Source organism: Lactuca virosa, chromosome 1, assembly GCF_052849685.1.
Source record: "Lactuca virosa cultivar CGN04683 chromosome 1, Lactuca_virosa_CGN04683_v6, whole genome shotgun sequence".
NCBI lineage: Eukaryota > Viridiplantae > Streptophyta > Magnoliopsida > Asterales > Asteraceae > Lactuca > Lactuca virosa.
In genome coordinates, this window is record NC_136426.1 from 145517589 (window position 1) to 145523009 (window position 5421).

The 5421-nt window shown below is 37.8% G+C and overlaps 1 long non-coding RNA gene across 1 annotated transcript; it reads left to right on the plus strand.

The window, feature by feature from the left end:
* The first annotated feature begins 3923 nt into the window (after window positions 1-3923).
* Window positions 3924-5081, plus strand: LOC145159379 (uncharacterized). The gene is made up of 2 exons (XR_013737676.1): window positions 3924-4515; window positions 4762-5081. It is a non-coding gene; the product is annotated as an uncharacterized LOC145159379 (long non-coding RNA).
* The last annotated feature ends 340 nt before the right edge of the window (window positions 5082-5421 follow it).

Consider the following 5421-nt stretch of genomic DNA (forward strand, 5'->3'; position numbering starts at 1 on the left):
ATCATAACTTCCTCATACGAAGTCAGATTTAGACATTCTTTTCTTGCACGCTCTCGTTTTAACGTATTCTACGACTTTTGTTTAGATCACTAAGGCTAAATATCGCTCTAACGTAAATTCACGATTTACGTCGCGCAGTGTCGTACCGGTTCTGTCGCGAAACTTCGACAGGTCATAATTCCTTCGTTATAACTCGGATTTTGGCATTCTTTATATTTTCGGAAACCTTGCCACAACCACTACGTCTTCATGTATCGATATCGGGTTTATCTAACATTTTATTTTATTGCTTATTTTTATTCTTAATTCATTTAAGGCACATAATTAAGCATAAAACACATAATACTCAAATAATACATTCTTATTATTTCAAAACGGGTTACAAAGGTTAACCTAGACTATTACATCGTTATTAATGCCTAGCCTAGAAACACGGACGTTACATCCAATCCGTCTTGAATGTCTGTTTAGTGATTTCCTGAGAATACATATAGTTTTGAGGGTCAACATGTAACACCCCGACTCCCAGGTATATATCTTTACAAGTCTATGTCCATATCAGAAGATATAGTCGACGAGTTGGTGCCTAGACTCGTCGAGTAGGGACACGATGGCCACGTGGTTTAAGTGACCAACTCGACGAGTCGGTGAACCCGACTCGGCGAGTTGGAGCTGGAATGAAAAACCCTAATCCCAGGGGTTTTGCACCCTAGTTAAAGGATCCTTTGCCCCTTAGCCTCCCCTTACAACCTCTTGTGAGTCCAGAAACCCTAATTCGTGTGTGTACTCCATTCTTATGTGATTTTCAAGCTTGGAAGGTGATTTGCAAGAAGAAGACTTGAAGTATAAGAGGAGTGGTGCAAGAGGAGCTAGTGGATCTGACCTTTCTGCTTATTGGCATCAGTTTAAAGGTAACAAGTTGTTACCTTGACCTTCTTCTATCTAGATCTATGCATGTTTGAGATTAGGGCTTTCCTAGCATGTATATTAGCCATTTTTTAGTATGGGCTAGGATCTGAAGTTGCAACTTCAGATATGAGTTTATCTTGGTCTCTATAGCTATAAAGTTTCCAACTTTGGCAAGTATGAACCTCCCCTTTTGAGTTAAACCACATTATAAGCTTAGATTTGATATTCTAATCCTTTAGAGCCTTGCATGCACGTAAAGTTTGCAACTTTACGTGATAAACATGCCTTGGGGAGCTTGATCTGCAATATGGAGCTTTGGGGTGGCTTAAAAGCATCTGAATGAAGAATGGACTGAAGGGACTCGACGACTTGCATGGCCAACTCGGCGAGTCCGATGAAGATTGTCGTGCACGGAGTTATGCATGGACTCGGCGAGTCAGTTAGGGTTTTCGTGACTTTTAGACACGCATGAACTCAGCGAGTTATAGGGAAACTCGACGAGTCAACCGGGGATTTCACGATTTCTCAAGTTCAGGAAGGACTCGACGAGTCGGTGAACTGCACTCGACGAGTCGGGTCAACATGGACTGTTGACCTTGACTTTGACCAAGGATTGACTAGTTGACTCTGGGGTATTTTGATAAATTGGAAACTTATGGAAATGATATTATGGTAAATATAGGTGGTGGAGTTTGTGGCCGTGGTTTGAGAGTTTGCGTTTATCACTTCGATTCGTCAGTTGAGAGGTGAGTTATCCTCACTATATCAACAGGGTCTAAGGCACCAATGTCGGACCTTATCGGATTGTATCCGGGTTTATTGCATGATATGCTTATTGATTTACATCCTGGTAGTTAGGATGGTGATATGCTTAGTGACCTGGTTAGGTCGGTATCCTGGTATATAGGATGACGTTGTGTTAGTGACCGGTTAGGTCTGTGTCCTGGTTATAGGATGTTGCTATGATTGATGATTTGTTAGATCAATTGCCTGTTATATATGCTAGAGTATGATATTATGTGCACATGATTGTTTGATTGGGGATTGGGTTGAGGCGGTCCTGCTTTGTGCTGAAGGCCAACATGCCCAGGGCGGTCCGGATAGACTACAGGCCCAGGAGGGCTTGTTGATCAGACCGAAGGCCCGACGAGCGGTCCGGATAGGCTGTAGGCTGTGCTAGTCGGTCCAGACGTGCCGAAGGCTCGGAGAGCGGTCCAGATAGGCTGAAGGCCCGCGGGGCGGTCCAGTCAGGCTGATGGCTCATTATGCATGTTGTTTGCTTATATGTTTATATGATATGGTTATATCTGTATGGCGTTGGTATTTTGGGGGTAACTCATTAAGCCTTCGAGCTTACATTTATCGATTATTGTTTCAGGTACTTCTGATGATCGCGGGAAGGCGAAGGCGTGATCGTACCACTCCTCACACTTTATGATTTTATGTTTGATTCTTGGATACTCTGACAATATATACTATTTTGAAAACAAGTTTTGTAATAATCATGGGTTATGAAATTTTTTAAAAAGTTTAAATTTGGCATGATTTTTATGGATGTTACACAACACAAGGTTGGTGAGTGTTACAAGTTACCTGCTAACAACAATAATACTTTTAATAAGTTTAAAAAGTATTTTCTTTGTATGTATATCAATAGTTAAAAAAATGTTTGCAATGAGTCTTTAAAATCCAAAATGTATTTTTGTATAAGTAAATTCATACTTTAAACCGTGTTGTGTAATGAATCTTTGAATCTCCTTTAAAACCAAAGTATTATATTACATAAGTAATTCCATACTTAAAATAGTTTTGAAAGCAACCAAACCCATGGTTGGTAGTGAGAGAGAGAGAGAGATTATAGTTGATGTTTATAGTGAGTCCTATAACCGAGCTACGTGACAGAGTGTACCCCCTATAACTCTTCATTGGATGTTGCAGTAACGATTGTAGACGCTTATCACCCACTTCGATTGATCGATTAAGGTTATAGCTAGCAACCGCAGATAGGGATGTCAACCCCGTATAGATCTATACATATGTATCTCGCTACGAAGATTAACGGTTATAGTAGTATGAGTATGCTAAGTATTTAAACTCAGCTAATGAATAATGTCTCACTAAAAAGCCCTTAACTAAAAAGTTTGCGAATAATTCTTAGCGCTAACTTAATTGTGATTAAGTCACTAGGCATAATGAATATCATTGTATAAGGTTTATAAAATCCAAGTATGTTTAACTTTTATATAAAAGTGGAATGTGTTTGTCGCTTTTTATAAAAATGAATGTTTCAAATTAATGAACATATGTGCATGTATAAATGTTGTGTGCTTAAACATATAAATAAACATGCATAGTAATAGCTTGAATCCTTGAAATAATACAGAGTTTCATAACGTGCTTGTTATAATATGCAATATATAATTTTCTATCATGTAGTATTTGTTATGTGAACCGGTTATTTCATGATAAAATAACCATAATACGTATATGAAAAGTTTATACTAGTTTATTTGTAACAATAGGGTAAATTGTTAAATAATAATATTTTTATAAACTAGATTTATTGTATATTCGCATAAAAATGAAATTGATTTGTATAAACAAAATATTTAGACACATGTATTCCCTTCTGAAATACTTAAAATATTCAAAATGGGTCGTAAGCATTCACCCTTGAAACGTGAGTTCTAATCGTTCGAATTCGTTTTCTTTGAGAAACTTGACATGAGAAACCGCAAATCCACAATTCTTGAATTTTTGAAATACTTTCGGGTCCATTTCGTAACGAATCTAAACTTTTGGGGGATGATTTGTAACTTCACTAAAGTATAGAGGCTTTTTGGTAATTTAATTAAATGGTTAGGACAATTTTGGTAAAAAAAATAAATACAAAAAATACAAAACGAGCGGTTGTTTTAAACAATTGGGTTCAATAATTGGGGTTGGGACTGATTTTGAATACATGGTTTAATACGGAGGACATTTTGGTCATTTCCTAATTAAAATGACTTGGGGCTTTTTAAATCCACCGTGCGTTTTCTTTGTTTGATCGGGCATATGAAGGAAAAGGGGATACGAATCGAACGCCAAAGAAGTGAACGAAAACGGGAGATGGAGGCTCGCAAGATGCTTAATCCGGATTTGCTTGATCAATCGTTCGCGAAGGGGGATGTCATCTCCGGTGTTTGACGAGGCCGAAGGAGAAAAAGAGAGGGGAGGCAGCCTCAGCGAGGCTGCCTTCGTCCTCGGCTGGCCTTGAGATGCGAAAGAGAGAAGGGTCCGATGGGGCAAAGCAGTCAGCGACGGCAGGGGTGATTTGGACCTGCTGTGAAATCGGCGAAGGTAAGGGACGACCAAGAGGGATGCGAGGGCAAAAGAGGTGGTTCGGTGGGAGGAATTGGTGATAGTAGCAGCTCGAGTGGGGCGTTTGGTTGCTTGATCGAATGGGAGAAAGGGAGGTTATATGGGGTTCTTGATTGATTGAAGAGGGAAGATATCTGAACGAAAGTATAAAGAACGAAGGCAGCAGGATAGTCATCGACCATGGCAGCTAGGGCGTTTGGGTGGTTCTTCTTCAACAGGAAAAATGAACGAGATCAGCAACAGGTAACCTTCTTGCTTCAATTTTTTTTTTCTTTTTTTTTTCTTTTTTTGTGTGATTTGTAATCCACATAAATGATGATGAAACAGGCAGAAATTTCGATCAAAGGGTTTTTTTGGTTTGTTTCATTTGACAGGGAAGTGAAAGAGAAGAAGAACATAATGAATCTCTTTTTTTTTTTTTTGAATGTTTGGTTGTTTTGGGCATAAATCAATGGAAGATAATTGTGTTTGGTTGCTTGAAATTGACAGGAAAAAGAAGAAGAAAGCCTGGATGCGAATTTCATATCACTGGGTTCTTTCCCTTTCTTCACCATGGTTAAAAAGAAAAAACGAGAGGAAGGGTGATGGAGTACCACAGTTAGAAAAAAATTTGAGTGTAAGGGAAGTTTGAGTGTGCCGGCGGGTAACACGAAAGTTGGAAGCAACCTAAATTTGGCTTTCATATTTTGATATTTTGTTATTATTATTTTTTTTTTTTGTGTACAATTTATTTGATTTTTTATGTGATCTGTATTATCATATTTGGGTAGATTTTTAACATGATTTTGATTGAAGATTGTTGCGTGTAATTCTCTCTTAAGTAAGATGTACACACTCTGAAAAATTGTACCATAATTGATATTTCGAGGGATAGAGGATAGACTTGTGAGATAGAAGAGAAAAAGTGTTGGCTGGTCAATTACTAGAAATTACAAGCATTGTATTAGTTTAATAAGTATGTATTAGTGTATTGCTTTAAATGAATATTTGAGTCAAAATATATGAAGTATGGTACCAAAATGTGTAATGTCGTACTTGTGGCATTTAAAATGTTACAAATCAATTTTTCTCGATTTTTGTGTCATCGATCCTGATTTTAAATACTTTTCTAAAAATGGTGAATGATAGAGTTTAGTTCAAGAATTTCAA